At 34.7% G+C, this 17,396-nt stretch overlaps 1 protein-coding gene across 1 annotated transcript in view; it reads left to right on the forward strand.

The window, feature by feature from the left end:
* The window catches only part of LOC145681668 (uncharacterized), a 44,309-nt gene that overhangs the window by 1,120 nt on the left and 25,793 nt on the right, over window positions 1–17,396 (forward strand). Inside the window, exons 2-3 of the mRNA XM_081753290.1 lie at window positions 7,549–7,733; window positions 13,859–14,019. The gene's annotated coding sequence lies outside the window, so the exon portion shown is untranslated. The remainder of the gene's footprint in view (window positions 1–7,548; window positions 7,734–13,858; window positions 14,020–17,396) is intronic.

The raw sequence follows: 17,396 nt of genomic DNA on the forward strand, positions 1-17,396 counted from the left end.
GAAATTTCGATGTGGAAGGTGGTTCTCAAACTGGGTGATCAATCGCAGAAAAACTGGATGATAATCTGGTAAAAGTTGAGCAAGGCCGGGGTGTAAAGGGTCATGACATCGTCATTGACCTAAACATTCATCACCAAACTATGTTAGATCATTGAGAGAAAGATAGTTAAAATGAGTTCTTAACCCCTTGGGTATAAGTAACTCATCTTATTTTATCAAATTTCAACTCTTTATATTTTAAACAATCATTTTTGGGAAGTGGACTCTCATTTCTCTGTGCAGATTCATTTTAGGATTGCTTTAGTGTACTTACATAGAAAGAACTAACCAACACTTACCAACTAATTAACAAACTACACACAGTACACAAAAAACATTAACCAACTTGTGCCAAGGTTGCCACAAAAAAAAGAACGAATAGTATGTAACCGAGTCAGGGCAGGAGCACAGCGTGGCGCGAGTGGTAGTGATGGAATGCGTCTGCAGGGGGCAGGTGCGTCAGCGATGGTGGGTATACTCACAAACAGGATTATCGCAAACTCTATATATATGGCATGAAACATTTACATTAGTGTTGAATTATGTATTTGTACGTTGCAAAAGATGTTATGGGTAATATCCCGATATGGTCCCAATTCTTCCAAATTTGTGTTCCAAAGCAATATAACACATAACTAACGTAAATTTCACAAATACATCATTAATTAGCAAAGTGGCTTTAGCTATTTCATTTTAGTTCGTATACTCTAATTATTGGTTACGTTATAGGAGAATTGCTGCTTAACAGATTAAGATTTCATTAATGTATTTCTACGTAGATATGCTTCGCATATGTAGTATCACAATATATTTAGATTATTTACACAATGGTATATTAAAATATTATTACAAATTTGTTCTATAAATTTCACAAATATGTGGACACGCACAAAAAATCTGCACCATTTTTTTAATGCTAACTATACACATTAGGTAATTAGATAAGGTGGTTTAAAACATGTTACTGCCTACTCCTTGTTGAAAGCACGATAGTTTTCAGTTTTCTGTTTTCGGTTAACACTTCACCAGTAAGGAATATTGTTTATAAAATCTGGGTAAAATTTGTAGAACGTGCCAGCAAATTTAGTGCAACCAGGGCTGGATTAAGGGAGGGAATTAGAGAGGTTTTAGCCCCAGGCCACCAGGTGAATGGGAGCCTCCACTCTCATCAAAATCTCAGCTGTCTGTCTAAAAAGAATCATACAAGATACAATCATCTTCATAAGATAAAGCATACCAAAACTACCGAACATAACATTCCTACTGTACTTTCACAGAAATTATTCTAGGTCAGCAGGGGCCACATATATTTTCTACCCCCGGTCCAGATGAGTTAATCCGACCCTGAGTGCAACAATGGGAGAAATTCTACTTTATGGCATACAGAGTTAACTGTTCTGATTTACTGCTCCGGATAATTTATTTTATTTTCACGCTTAGTCGTTCAGTATTTAATATAAAAGAACATATTCAACTCCAATAAAGCAACATTATAAAGAGTTGGAGTAGTAGTCAAAAAAAGGAAGTGATATACTTCCGAAACTGTAACAATTCTAGTTAATTTATAATAAAGATTATAGACAGCCTTGAAAGATCGTTGAATTTAGTTTGTGTTTAAGATGGATATAAGGACTTTCTATCATAATATCCAAATTAAACTACTGTGTCCGTCACCTAGATGGCCACCTGTATACCTAACTTCTTCAATTGAAAAACTACGATAAAGACATAAACTAGTTAATGAAATAAATGTTATAATAATTAATGCAAATTTGGTACTTTAATCGTTTCATTGCGATTAATGATAGTAGTGCAAATATACCCTATCATTCTTTCTTGCTTTAGAGACGATTAAAATAACCATAATAGCAACTAATTTACAGCTGTGATTCCCTACAAAACATTAATCACGGATTAATGTCCCATTCTCGATAACTTACCTTAATCTGATGATTTATTGAAACAATCTTCGAAACAGTGTTAGCGCAACACACTATCCTCAGTTCGACAATTAACTTTAGTTTTATCCCTATCCACGGATTAATACTCGGTTGGTGCAACTGAACGTAAGACGCTTCTCGTTCATTACAAGGTATCCTTATTACACACGCTTTGTCTTTTTGCAACCAGCATTAGAAGTAAGTTGAGTAAAGTTGTATAACATTGCAGGATACAGTATTAACTTATACACTGACATATTTTAGTACTATAAATAAGATAAAGCTCATAAGATACCATATCGGTCTCTCATTTCCACCAGTTTAACATGATTTGTTTGTTTATAAGACTGTGAATAATGAACGCATTCAATATTCTAATATAAATAAGATAAAGCTCATAAGATACCATATCGGTCTCTCATTTCCACCAGTTTAACATGATTTGTTTGTTTATAAGACTGTGAATAATGAACGCATTCAATATTCTAATATAAATAAGATAAAGCTCATAAGATACCATATCGGTCTCTCATTTCCACCAGTTTAACATGATTTGTTTGTTTATAAGACTGTGAATAATGAACGCATTCAATATTCTAATATAAATAAGATAAAGCTCATAAGATACCATATCGGTCTCTCATTTCCACCAGTTTAACATGATTTGTTTGTTTATAAGACTGAATAATGAACGCATTCAATATTCTAATATAAATAAGATAAAGCTCATAAGATACCATATCGGTCTCTCATTTCCACCAGTTTAACATGATTTGTTTGTTTATAAGACTGTGAATAATGAACGCATTCAATATTCTAATATAAATAAGATAAAGCTCATAAGATACCATATCGGTCTCTCATTTCCACCAGTTTAACATGATTTGTTTGTTTATAAGACTGTGAATAATGAACGCATTCAATATTCTAATATAAATAAGATAAAGCTCATAAGATACCATATCGGTCTCTCATTTCCACCAGTTTAACATGATTTGTTTGTTTATAAGACTGTGAATAATGAACGCATTCAATATTCTAATATTTATACATCAAATGTTACAACTTCACTTTCATTGCAATGCAAAGATAGCCACAGGACTCTCTATTTTACATAACAGATCTATGGAATTGTGAGTCTGTAGAAATAATTCAATCCAGAAAAAATAAAATCCTATTTATATAACAAAAACATTTCAGTCTATGAGTAACGCTAATTATCAAGTAATTTAGTTGTAGTACACAGTAAGCTAATAGGTACACGTCACAACCTACCTGCCTGATGCCAATTTGCCGATTTAAAACTATTGTCACGATTTAATTGCAACTTAAAACTACTTTGTTTAAATTTAATTATTTTAAAATAGAAAAATGGCTGTAACCAAGTATATTATAAAATAGAGGACGTATAAAAGAAAATTGTTAAGCCAAACATTACACCTTCACCACCCCTGCGCTTCCCGCTTCGTCCAATAAGATTGCTATGTTTTGAGCCAATATTCATGGAAAAAACGAGAATAGGCAATCACAGGTGTCGATACTCCGTTGTTTTTTGTCTTCATTGAGCTAATAAGATGAAGATACACATGGGCAGATCCCATATTTCATAACACCTTTGGCTGTAAACATATTTAGACTTGAGCATTTGTGTATTTTCACAGTAATACACTGTATATTACAACTTAAACTGTATTATTCCAATTAAATTATTTCAAAATACAGAGTGATAATATTGAGCATGAATGAATTTTGCTATTTATTGTTAGGACAATTAGACAATGGAAGTATTAAATTAAGCACGCTCTTAACTTTTAGAGTATACAGAGGATCGAATTATGTATTTTAGTAACGAGTTCCCAGGCAACTCCAATAACATTTTAAAATTATGTTAGCGTTTAACGAATAAAAATGTCCAAATATTAGAGATCTACCGATTGATAGATCTCAGTGAGCAGAACACAATCATATGGTTGATAGTTATGTCAACCGGCTCGGCTCAATTGAACCAACAGCTCGAGCCGGCTCGATTGTGATGAGCTACCGGCTCGGTTCGGCTCAGCTCAGGTGAGCCATTGGCTCGAGCCGGCTTGCTTGGAATGAGCCAACGGCTCGGCTGGATTGGGTTGAGCCATCAGCTCGGCTCGGTTCCTCCCAACTGAGCCAAGGGCTCAAGCCGACTCGGTTCGGTGAGCTGTTGGCTCGGCTCACTTCTCGGTTCGGCTCGGTAGTGGCTGAGCCATGAGCCGAGCCGCTCGACCCGTTGACAACACTAATGCTTGAGCGTAATAGCTCATGTGTGGTTTTCGAGAAAATTGAAGAAACCTAATAATTTCGTAAACTTAATGTCGACGCTGAACAAAACCCACGCCACGTTTAAAGGTGAAATCTTTTCGTATAGTTTCACCTAGTGAAATTCTTTATAAGCCTAGTGAAGCCTATTTAAGTTATTTATTCTGACACTACTAACTAGGGAAGTACATGCAGTGGTACGCGAGGATCTGTGGAAAGGTGACACTAAGTATACTTCACATGTAAAATATCTCGCTTGAATGTAGCCTGTAGGGGCCGTGGCGACCATTTAAAGATCAGAACAAGGCTCGCTCCGAAAAAAAAAAAAAAAAGTGGATAAAATAAGAAGCTATGACGTAATTGTCTTGAGACGTGGTATATATAGGTTTGAAAGGTAGCTAAATATGAATCTGACATCAAATGTTTACAAATCAAAATGACGGATCCGGCATGGCGGACACAAATTACAAAGAAACATGCGATGTATCTGAAATCAGGCATATGGAGATATTCAACGTCGCTGTTTATGAATCAGATGCTAAAATTGTAAAATTCAAAATAGCGGATCCAAGGTAGACAAAAGTAAAATACTACAATGGAACTGAAAGCAGGTAGATAGAGGTTTTTGTGGTCGATGAATACGAATTCAATGTTAAACGTACAAAATGCAATATGACGGATCGAATGTATCGGACGAAAAATGCAAAAAAGATATGTACAGAACGGTCATATGTTATTATTACACATGTAGTAGACAAATACCTATAGTGCATAAGGGGGCAAGTAGATGATGTTTTACAATAAACAGGGAACGTATTTTGCCATACAATCATACCAAAATTGAGGCACAGAATGCAGAGCAGGTTTTGTACTGCACATGAAAGTTTTATGATATGAACAGATTGCAATCATAGGCAATAATTATTTTACTACCAACTCCCTCCCCCGCCAACGGAGAGATACGCAGGGCCCAGCATGTGTTAGATATCGTTGAAAAGCTGCATCGACTACTCTTCACATCTGTAATATCTCTCTTGAATGGCCTCTGTAGAGTATGTTGCAATTATTTTCATATACCATCTGAAGATTCGAATAATGACAGTGAAAAGTAAGCGATTAAAATATCGTTATGCTTCCATAACTGTCTTTCTGGTTTCACATTATTTCGTGTACACTTGTGAGCAATATGTATGATAAATGTCCACTCTCCGTAGTAGGGATGGTACTGATACCGAGAGTAATTTAGATCTTGTGTGCTTTTTCAAATCGAGAGAAGATCGAGACGGAGCCCAGGCTCGTCTCGATACTCATACGTCCATTCTGTACTTTTGCACCTTTTGCCCAGCATATTAGATGCGTTATATTGCATTTTGCACTTTTAACATTGAATTCGTATACCGCGACCACCAAAACCTCTACTTTCTGTTCCAGCAGTGTTTTACGTTTTGTCCACCATATTGAATTTTACACTTTTAGCATCTGATTCATACACAGCGACGTCGAATAGCATGTTCCTTTGTAATTTGTGTCCGCATGTTGGATCTGCCATTTTAATTTGTAAACATTTGATATCAGATTTGTATTCAGTTACCTTTCAAACCTATATATACCACGTCTCAAAACAATTACGTCATAGCTTCTTATTTTATTCACGTTTTCTGGTGTTTCGGAGCGAGCCTTGTTCTGATGTGTTAATGGCCGCCACGCCCCCTACAAGCCCCATTCAAGAAAGATATTTCACATATGCAGTATGCTCGATGTGACCTTTCCAACGATATATAACACATGCAGATCCCAGCGTACCACTTCATGACTTCCCTAGAAAGATCACAGTACGTAGTATGGTTAAGGAAATATTACATAAAATTTAAATCACATCTCTTTAATTTATATTTAACTAATATATTGTTCAGAGATGATACGTATACATGGCATGTCAAAATGATGAACTCAATTTCAGAAACTTATTCTCTCAAAATTGAATAAACAAATATTTTTGTGAGACATGTGCTAAGAAAGGTAAACTGAAAATTTTTCTTCAAATATATCACGTGTTCTATGTGAGCACCTTTCGTAAACACGTCACGCATCAAGCCAATATCACCTGCCAAACTTTTTTTTTTAACATGTTGCGTTCAACATCAGCAAATTGTTTCATGCTCACTGCTGACTCTTAGCGGTAGAAAGTGGAAAACTTGCGTGGAAAATGAACTTTGAAAACGTTAACCTTTCGAAGCGTATATCTCATGATAACATGTGTTTATTAGGTTTGACAGGGTAAATTTCTGAAATCGAGTCCATCTTTTCAACTTGTCCTGCAGTTGATAAATCACATCTAGTATAACAAAGTGATAGTTTAAGTGTAAATCCTAATGCGTATATCTATATACAGTAGAGCGTAGATTATCCGAACGTCGGTCAACCGAACGACCGTTTAACCGAACTGTGTACTCGCTCGCACCTGTTACTCTCCCACCCTACCGTCCATCATCCCCCTCACTCCCAAACCAAGTTTCCCACAGTAGTCGCCGCACTGAGCCACCGCTGGCGGAACATTGCTTCTAATGGGGCCTTCATAAGGCGCTGCTGACCGGCCAAGCCGCTAGTCGCTGTGTTTCAACAATCAGCACACTTCTGTCGGTTTGGCACTGGCTGTAGAAGTAGCGGCAGTATCAAAGCTGTTCACAGCAACAGCTGCGCCAGCTTAGAGTTGAGGCGTGCCGCTCCGCGCATGGCAAATAAACATGTACAGTTCGATTATCCGAACAAACCAGTTTTCCGAACACCCATGTCCCCCAATTACTTCGTATAATCGACGCTCTACTGTATATATATATTGCCAATAATTGGTAATTCTGATGATCAGATTGTTTACATGTGTATGTCCTAGAGGTAACAAACGCTCTATAAATCTCGCATAATAATTGTACGTAGATATATAAGGTGGTTGAAAAATCAGTGCCTATTTGTGACAATGAATATTTTAAAACACAGTTTTAAAATATTCAACCTTTCACAGTCTAATTTCCATTGAATACATTATTAGGGTGTACCATTTGGTTAAGTTACATTTCAACGTATGCACAGGCATTTTCCACCCATTTCTGGAATCATTTAGGAACATAATCCACGGCTCTTCTTAGCATCTCAACTAGAACATTTACAAACACTTCACGGATATTTTGTTCAAGGCAGTTATTATCTCATGTATTAGTCTTGTTAGTTTTAATTTATACACTCTGTTAAAGTGTTAGTTTTAACTTATACAGTTGTTCTTTAGGCCAACCTCAAAGGAAGAAGACGCACGGGGTTAGATCGGGGCTGCGTGCAGGCCATTCTGTCGGTTCCCGGCAGCATACCAGTGGTCAAACTTCATACCTGGCAGCAATCTTAGCTCTCTCCTCTACACTGTATACACCAGCCATTTTGCGGTTTTCACTGGATCAACTTCTGGAATCATAAATGGTAAAGGTCACATTAGTAAACATTATTACACGTCAGCTCCAGCTGATGATGGTTTCTATGATAATCTAAATTAAAAATATATATTGAATTTACAACCACCCTGTACTACTAACAGTGACACACATACTCATAACTTTTACTAACGTAACACTTTAATATGTAGCAACATTTGGACATATCAATCTGATTTCCAACACCAAAATGTTCGTGTCTTTTCTAAAACAAGAAAACGTGGATAAAAAATTACAGAATAATCAGATTTTTGTATGAGATAGGTGGTTAGAACTCCTTAATATCCATCATTTGAATAGTTCAAAATGCATATGTAGTTTAGGATGTAGTTAAAATATGACAAGGTAAATACGTGAACCTTGTACTCAAAGCAATAGATTATTAGAAACAACTGCAGAATAACGTAGGGCAATTGAATAGAAATAAATATATAAAGTGAAATATATAAATTTTAAGTGACATTAACAAGAAACATTAACATATCATCATGTGGGAGATTGCAACACAAAGAGAAATCTTCAGTAACGGAACTGGCAGTTACAAATGCAAGAATCTAAAGTTTAGTTCATCTGGAAACTAATCACAGAAATTTATAACATTTTTGTGCAGAAGTAAGAAATTAGAAACTTTACAGTGTATCTTTACAGTGTATGTTCCTGCAATAAATTCAATTTTCTGAGCTATGCTATAAAAAACATGACTTTATTTATATGTTCTGAGTTACAAGAGAAGTTAATGATGAAATGGGCTTGGAAGAAGCAAAGATTATTTTATTTTATTTATTTTTATTATTTATTTATTGGAAAATTACAAAACGGAGTCCCAATTACGAGTATTAGTTACGTTTAAAAAAGTAAAATTCCGTATTCATGAAACAATCGCACAGTAAGTACTGTTTATTCTAGACATAGGCGGCGCCAGGATTTTGGTAATGTGGATGCAGGCTAGGATGGGACAACACATCCTAACATTGTTGCCAGAACGCTCTGCACTATTGAGCCTTAAGATCTTAAAAATAATCCCTAAGTTTTACTCAAAAAAAGAAAAAAATTGAAAAACATGGTATGAAAGCAAGTAACTTATGAGAGACTTAAGAAGTCACTCAAATATATCCAAAAATAGGAAACAAGAATAATACAAAATAGAAAGGATTGGTGTAGGAAATCTGAAAATCGAAGTTAATATGGGTGCAGGTGCACACACTGCACCCACTGTGGCGCCACCTGTGATTCTAGAATATTTGCGTCTAACGAGAAAGGAAAACATGTCAAAATAAAACATATAAATAATCGATAGATTTCATTGACCTGAAAAAAATTATATAGGTGAGTCTAAATCTTCATTTGTAATTTTCGAGAAAATCGATAATAAGTTTATATATTGCAAATCTAAAAATATATCCTGTACGAAAATCAAGTCATATTAGGTTGAAACTGATACACTGAATTATACACTAATTAAGCGTTTCACTAGGACACCACGAAGACAACAATATACAGTATGATTAATGATGTATGGCCTAAAATTACGTATGTTGTACTTTTCAACTTTATTTTATTTTTATCTTTTTTTTTCTTTTACTGTAATATTACTCAAAGATAGCACACGTATCAGTCGATAAATGAAATCGAGATGAATGAGAAGACAGCATTGAAGGTAAAATCTCATGCATAATTTTAATAAAAGCGATGAACCAAATTGCATCATTGAAGGTAAATTCTGATGAATAATTTCCGTAAAAGCGATGAACCAAATGACATCACTGAAGGTAAATTCTCATGCATAATTTTCGTAAAAGCAATGGACCAAATGGCATCATTGAAGATAAATTCATGTACATAATTTTCGCAAAAGACACGAATCAAATGACATAGTTCAAAGTAAATTCTCGTACATAATTTCCGTAAAAGCGATGAACCAAACGATATCATTTAAGGTGAATTCTCGTGCATAATTTTCGGAAAAGCAATGAACTAAATGGCATCATGAAGGTAAATTCTGATACATAATTTTCGTAAAAGCGCTGAACAAAATTATATCGTTGAAGGTAAATTCTCCTACATAAATTTCGTAAAAGCAATGAACAAAATAACACCATTGAAGGTAAATTCTTGTACACTCATGTCCAAAATTATGTCGCATGTCTATAAATATGTTGTTGTAGGAATATAATTTGATAACGATTTCGCCCGGTATTTCTTATAATTTTAGTATGTGTATAATCACCAAAGACATGTATGTGGCAAAGTTCATGTCAAAAGAGCAGTAAATAAGAACAGTAAAACGAAAATAAAACTTTCTTGTCCATTTAAGCAACATTTTGTTTTACTCATTCTAATTTTCGTATTTATCATATAATTACGTACTTTTCCCATGAAATTTACCACAGATATACATTTCACGATTATACACATAGTATCAGTATTAAAAGTACCCTGCAAAATCATTATCAAATTATATTCTTACAAGAAGACAGTAATAGATGTGCGACAATCATTTTGGACATGAGTGTACATAATTTTCGTAAAACCGATTAATAAAATGATATAATTCAAAGTAAAATCTTATATAATTCAAAGTATAATTTTCTTAAAGCGTTGAACAAAATGACATAATACAAGGCAAATTCTGGTCAATAATTTTCGTAAAAACGATGAACAAAATGACATCATTAAAGATAAATTTTCATGCATAATTGTCGTAAAAGTGATAAACAAAATGGCATAATTCAAGATAAGTTCTCAAGCATAATTTTCGTAAAAGCGACGAAAAAAATAACATAATTTAGAGTAAATTCTCGTAAATAGTTTCGTAAAAACTATGAACAAAATGGCATCATTCAGGGCAAATTCTCATGCACAATATTCGTAAAAGCGATAAAAATATGACACCATTGAAGGAAAATTCCATACGTCATTTTCCTAATAGTGAGAGAAACCATTATTTGTGACGTTAAAATGTATGTTGTCCGTTGCAAGTTGATAGTTTTATTTTCTTGGTGAAGTTTTTTTTTTTATTATTAAAATATACACTGTATAAGAAAATATGAGAAGTGTTCAGTAGCAGATTATGTCTATTGTTGGTTGATTGATTTCTTTTAAAGTGACACTAATACCATTTGTAAAAAATAGTATATCTTTACGAGTCCACAATACTTCAGGGAATTACAGGAGGTAAAGTTGAAGTGCTTTCCTTTCTTGCATTTTAAGTTCGATTGACATTTTATGTATTATTCAGGTGCAGACTCAGATCCCATTCACCTGCATCACTATGCTTTATTTAAGACTAGCTGATATACCCATTCTTCGAAGGGTCAGAAAAATATCTATGTAAACAAATTGAACTACGAAAGAAAAAATATCGGTCATTTGCTCTACTTTTATATGTCTCGGTAACAACCCCCCGCAAGTGACCCCCGGCCCGCATACAATGAAAGTCATCGTTAATGGAAGTGTCACCATTGATCTTAGGAACTGCGAAAACTATTGATTTGACGCTAATATCGGTCAATTTGGAGTATTTTTATGTCTAGGAATCCCCCCAGCAAGTTTCCCCCGGAACGCAGCCGAATGAGATGAATTTAGAAGTTAATGCCATTGATCTCGGGGGACATCCAAAACTATGAATTCAACACTAATATCGGTCATTTTCTACTACTTTTACATGTCCCGTAAACGCCTCCTGAAACCTCCTGATTCCCAGCCGATGGACGCTTTATTTCAAAGTTAACGCTAACACATCTCAGCGACCGCGAAAACTGTGAATTTGACACTAACATTGGATATTTTGGATTATTTTTACATTACTCGATGACCCTATGATCCCGTTCCTTAGCTAATGGCGGATAAATTTCAAAGTAAATGGAATCTTGAGTTTCACCATTGAGCTCAGCGACTTCGAAAACTATGGATTTGACACTAATATCGGTCATTTTGGATTATTATTTCAAGTCTCGCTAACCCCAACTCCGCAGGTAACCCCAGCCCCGCATACAATAGTAGTTGAATTTGCAAGTCATCACTAATGGAAGTGTCACAATTGCTCTTAGCGACCGTGAAAACTACGGATTTGACACTAGTATCGGTCATTTTGGGTAATTGTTACATGTTTCGGTTCTCTCTCCACCCGGTGCCTCCAGGCTAGTGATGAGTAAATTCCCAGGAAGATATTTTTATGGAATTTTCCCTGGGAAGATTCCCAAAAATGGGAATTTTCCGGGAATTTATGTACAATCACAAAGAAAATTGCATTCTATTACTATATTATGATTTCAAAGTTAAATTCATTTTTATATCACAGTATATTATTACTGTTCTCTCCAGAAGAGTCTTTACAATGTATATTCTGAACGATGTTATGTTATTTTATTAATATTTTATTATATTTAGAGAGTACGCATAAATGGATATTTATTTACAATATGTTCTATAAAAGTAAATATTTTTCAAAAATGGTATAGTAAGTTCACATACTTTTAAACCGTTAAACAGCTTAAATTTACATGTTAGTGGATTTTCTAAACTTCTACTACTGATATTATAAACATATTAAATTTTTAAATGTTATAAACAAATTAGGTTGGGTAACTGTCAGAACCACAGGTCCCACCATTTTGTCAACATTTGCGCATAAATATGTATGTTCACAATATTTGCAAGATACTTTCCTGTCTTTTTAATTTTGCATGTAACATTGCCACACACGACTTTGCTTTCTGCCCATTTCTCGAAATTCCTTGCGTTAATTCACATGTAAAAGAAGTTCGAGTACCTCTTCAAAAATTCGAGTCAGAGAGAGGAGACAGACTGACGTCTATTACTGACGGTGATTCAGGGTTTATTAATAGTAGGCCTACTTCATTTCTATTTAAATTAGTACTTTGCTACTTTTGGCGATTGTTTAGCTTTGGCGGGTCAGATTTTGAACCTACGTTTTTGTGATATTCTATTCCGATGCGGTTGTTTTGTGGTTTCATGTGTTAAATTACGTTACCAACATTAAATTTAGACAGAATTGCCGAGCGAGCGTTAGCAAGTGAAGGCGGGTTAGAGCCCCGCAGGGCTCGTTGTTTTGTATCTTCGTTACCAACAATTCACTTTCTTTTCTCACATAAATAACTTCGACTTACTTTTAAGGTTTGTACAAATCCCCCTACTGCCCTAAAAAAATTGTTCGATACTTTCTTGACTACTTGAACACTACTATCAACTCATTTCTTCCGTAAATCATCCTACTTTTTGCTAGTTTTGGCCCCCAATACTAAACAATTACTCTACTTTTTAGTGCAAATGGAAATGGAACTTAAAAAAATCATATTATTAGTTATATAAAGTACTGTCAAAGAATTTTAAATTTTTTAACCTCCAAATTCTTTAAAACCTAGAAGTAAGTCATAATATATTAAAATAAAGTAATTACTCATATAGTTCTTATAATTTGGAAGATAAAGTAAAGAAATGGAAATAAATTCCTTCCCGGGAATTTATAGTTCAGGGAAAAACCCTGGAATATTCCCATTTTTAAAATTCCTCCCCACCGGGAATATTCCCACTGCCCATCATTACTCCAGGCCCGCAGCTGAATGGGATGAATGCGATCGGAGTTTTGCCATTGATCTCAGCGACCGCGAAAACTATGAATTCGACGCTAATATCGGTCTCTTTTAATGGTTGTACATGTCACGGTAGACACCCCCCCTAAGACCCTCCTGGTTCGAATTTTCAAAAAAACGCCTCGTCTTGATCTGGGGCCTGGACCAAGGTACCCCTGATCAAAATATGGTAACTTTGCGTCGACTCTTCTGATCCCCAAGCCTCATACAAACAAACAGACAGACAAACACACAAACTCTTTATTGTATTTATATTAGATAATAGTTTTGTAATATACTATTTTGTTTAACATTTTGTCGCTTGTTATTTTTAATATTTGATGTGCGTATTGTCTATAGAATTTTTATACAGCTTGTATTATATAATTACTTGAAACTGTCATACTAGAAAAACTAATTAAAGCTCATGATAGAAATGCATGATCATGTTAAATATCAATTCTGCCAGGAATTTCTGAATTACTATTCTGATGATTCTCATGCATTTTTCCTATTTTTACAGTTTTTCCAAGTGTTGTTCCTTCTGACATCTCTTTTTTGCCATTCTTGAAGCACGAATGCCATTTAAAACATCTGCATGCCTCATTCTTTCATGGACATAAGTTTGACTCAGAGTTTTAAAAGAATATTGCATATGCACATATGTAAGTGAATATTTTGAAGGTTAGTGAATATTCGCACATTTGTATATATATTTAAAGTTGAGAATTATTTTAATATTCTTTGTCTTGTATTGGTAATTTTCTGTGTATTCATTACAGTAGCGTACGCAAAACTTTGTCAAGAGGAGAAAGTTTTAGCATCCAATCTGATATCCTTTCAGGATACGCGTGATTTTCATATATACATCTAAATCTATTTTTCTACTGTATCTTGCTTAAAAGAGATTGATTAAAACCCTGAAACTTGTTCTTGCGTGCGACACTGATTGGCCATTCATAAAGAAATTATCTCTCCTATCCTCTGAGTAATGCAAATACTCTTTTCTAGCATCATTATATTAACTTCATTCACATACATTTTTTACTTATTTTATTTATTTATTTATTTTTGGCTATTGTTGAAATAATTCATTACCTGGAAACACAAGCTCTATCTGGAGTCCTTCAACGAGTCACTCTTGTTAAGAAAACAAAATATTTAAGATGTGCTCCGGGTAAAACTGGAAGAAAGGTTAAATTAACGTTGAATAAGGTGTTTAGTTCATGTCAAAGTTCGTGTCAATCAACCTGTGTGGGATATTTGTGAGGTCTTAAATCTTTGCGGGATGAATGTTTGGAAGTCTCTGTATTATTATGCAAATATATTGCCCAGACATTTCAGTTGAAGTTGAAAGATCATTTTTGGCCTATCAACTTATTTTAGGAGGCAATAGATAAAATTTGACTCCAGAATATCTTGATAAGCTCCTAGTGATACAGTGTGGAAATTTATTTTACGTACAATAAAGACTGTAAATTAGCGTATCTGAGATGATAGAAAACCTCCTTTAGTGTATGTTATTTAATTTATAGTGCATATTTTCTAACTATTTTAGTCCATAATTGTGTACAAATTTTCGTTTTTTTTCAGCGCATATAAATCCAATCCCTAATCATAATCCTTCTATATCATTGGAAAGATTTTCGTTTAAAATGTTCCTAGCTTGACTCAGAATCCGGTTACCTCTCCGTTCTAATTTGCAATCCATACTGTTTGCAGCTAAGTAAACATGCCCGTGCACATTGTAGTCTTAATGAACAACTTGATTCGGCATATTAAGTCAGGAAGTAGTCTGCTCTCTATACCTTGAAGTACATCTTTATGTTATTGAACTAGTTTTGGAATTTTTCGCTACCATCACATGTTGCTAAGCGAAACAAACCTAAATGAAACCTCATTACAGTGTTGCCACAGTCCTGGCTCTGGAGTGGGCTGAAAAACAGTACCAAATTGAAACAAAAAGGGCTGAATTCATTTTTTTGTCAAAAAGTAAAATATTTAGCCTACGTACGATCATCCCTGATCTAACTTTAGGCCTATATATAAAGTTTATTACAACGCGTCAATATAGATCTATAAAACGCAGAAATGTTCAGGTATCTTCATATTCGTCAATATGGCGTCACTAGTAAACAACTTAGCCCTGTAAGCCGGCAACTATGTCAATGTATTTTTTCGTGCTATTCAGTATCGTGCGGTTGGAGGGGAGGAACTGAGCGACGGCCCCGGGCGCCGAAGTAAGGGGCGCAAATTTCGGAAGGTAAAAAGTATATATATATATATATATAATGGACGGAAAAAGTAATAAAAAGTGTTCAAAATCAAGGAAAAAGCAGTTTTCGTAAATTTTATTACGCATCGCGTCAACTATGGTGGTCAACCTCACTCATATGTACGGGGGCGCCATCGTATATTCTCGCCCCAAGCGATGATTTTCCACGGCACGGCACTGGTGCTATTATCGTTTTGGTGTAGAAAGTTTGCAACGACACATAAATTTTAGACTTACTTGAGCACACGCTGGTCTTCTTCGGAATAAGCAATACTTGATTAAACGTGTGTGTGTGTGTGTACTTTTTCTTTTAAGATTTCGAGCTAAAATTTCCACCACACTGCTTCTTTCTCGTCTCCTTCATGCACGGCGTGGATGCACCCATCTAGCATAATTTGTTTCCCGGTATAGTTCGAATTTCGAATTTTCCACACAAAGTTCTTAGCGTGCGGTGCAATATCGCAGAATGAATGTTCAACAGCATTTTTAAAGAATGCAACACACAGTATGAATAACTTGAGATGTAGGAAATATTTTACTGGCACTTTTTAAAATGTGATATGTATTTATGAAATAGTGCTGAATTGGATGGAATTGTACCAATTTTTTCACAAAAGGGGCTGAAAATGCCAGCGTGGTACCAAGGGGCCGATGAATGACAAAAAGGGCTGAATCTGGTACAATTGTACCAAATGTGGCAATACTGCCTCATTACGAAAATAAAAGTATGCACAACTTGTTTCTTCTGCTTACTAAATTAAGACGATTTTTCATCTTCCTTTATTGTGTGAAAAACTGGATAAAATAGAGAAAAATCGTCTGTCTCTGTTATGCTTCTTATGTCAATTGAATGAATTTGAGCAATATACATTTGTAATTACATCGCGTGTTTAAGAGTGTCTTGGTGTGAAGCTTAATAAATAGTATCAAAATTAGAAGCATCTCGAAAGCTTTATTGCTTTCCTCAAGATTTAAAAACAAATATTTCTTGTATAGAATTAAAAGTGTGATTACTATGATTGTAGATCGATAATTCCAACTGACCGATGTATGACGTAGCAGCACGGTTTTACAATCTGAGAAAAGTGCAGGAGAGCGGGGCTTGATTTCTACCGGGAGCTCATATAGTACGGATTCCACATTAACCCTCGGATACCCAACGGGATACAAATGTACTCCATGAATGTGTTTTTCTTTCTTTTATATATATATATATATATATATATATATATTTTATGTCACAGAAACCCAAAGTTGACTAACGTTCTTTACATTGTGGGCCGGACTGTAAGGAAACCTATTTCCTAAATAAAAATTATGTTATAAGGTGATCTGCTTACGTATGTGGCTAAAAACTACACTGGGGTACCCCCGTTGTGTATCTATATTACAATATTTGTTACAAGTATTTTACTGTTGTGTTTTATTATTGTAGAGAGCAAAATAAAGAATAGGTAATATTAGAGATTATTGCAATATATCATTGCAGTATTGCATTCATATTGCAATATTGCAACCTTTCCTGCCACAAAAATATTACGAAATTAATTTCTACAGTTCTACAGCGTATAAACAAAATTCCATTTTGCTAACCTAACCTACCTAAACTTACCCTAAACTAATCCTCACTAACAAAACCAACATAACCTAACAAAACACAACCCAACATAAACTAATATACCAATATTAAAGATGGTACAAATAAGGATGTTGCTAATTGCAAAAATTTGTATGGGGTACACCTCTGTCACTGTTGAGAATCTAAAGTTAAAAACTATCATGGTTA

Source organism: Thermobia domestica, chromosome 3, assembly GCF_964235325.1.
Source record: "Thermobia domestica chromosome 3, izTheDome1.hap1.1, whole genome shotgun sequence".
NCBI classification, from domain to species: Eukaryota; Metazoa; Arthropoda; class Insecta; order Zygentoma; family Lepismatidae; genus Thermobia; species Thermobia domestica.